General features: G+C 38.1%; 1 non-coding gene across 1 annotated transcript; it reads left to right on the forward strand.

Annotated features, from left to right (window-relative positions):
• The first annotated feature begins 515 nt into the window (after positions 1–515).
• On the forward strand, positions 516–622 carry LOC115871483. Its single transcript, XR_004047329.1, has one exon. It is a non-coding gene; the product is annotated as a U6 spliceosomal RNA (small nuclear RNA).

The following is a 622-nucleotide window of genomic DNA, read 5'->3' on the forward strand; positions in this document are numbered from 1 at the left end:
CTCCCAAAGCCACAAACATATCTGCCTTGAAAGAAGTACCGTGAGAATGCTCCTTGGAAGTGAGGGTGAGGAGACTTTGTCACTTGTACTTTGGATGTGTTCTTAGAAGAGACTGGTCCATGGAGAAGGACATCATGTTTTGTCAAGTGGAAGAGCAGCAAAAAAATGAATATTCTCAAGGAGATGGACTAATATAATGGCTGCAAAAATGAGCTCAAATATAACAATTGTGAGGAAGGTGCCAACATTCCATTCTATTGTACGTGCGGTCTCTATCAGTGAGGGCTGACTGGAATGCAAATAGCAACAACAACAAAATTAATATTGATTGATATAGAAAACATTAACCTATAACGTATAACACAGTTACTAAAAACAAACTCCTGACAAAAAGCCCAGGATCAAAAGTTTTACAGGGGAATTCTACCAACCATTTAGAGAAAAATTAACCCCAACTCTTTACAAACTATTCCGGAATATGGAAGAGGACAATACATGTAACAACATCATGTTATGTGCTTGCTTCGGCAGCACATATACTAAAATTTGAACGATACAGAGAAGATTAGCATGGCCCCTGCACAAGGATGACATGCAAATTTGTGAAGTGTTCCATATTTTT

The sequence above is a fragment of the Echinops telfairi genome, unplaced genomic scaffold, assembly GCF_000313985.2.
Source record: "Echinops telfairi isolate 266 unplaced genomic scaffold, ASM31398v2 ScPeMD7_5868;HRSCAF=6743_0, whole genome shotgun sequence".
Taxonomy (NCBI): domain Eukaryota; kingdom Metazoa; phylum Chordata; class Mammalia; order Afrosoricida; family Tenrecidae; genus Echinops; species Echinops telfairi.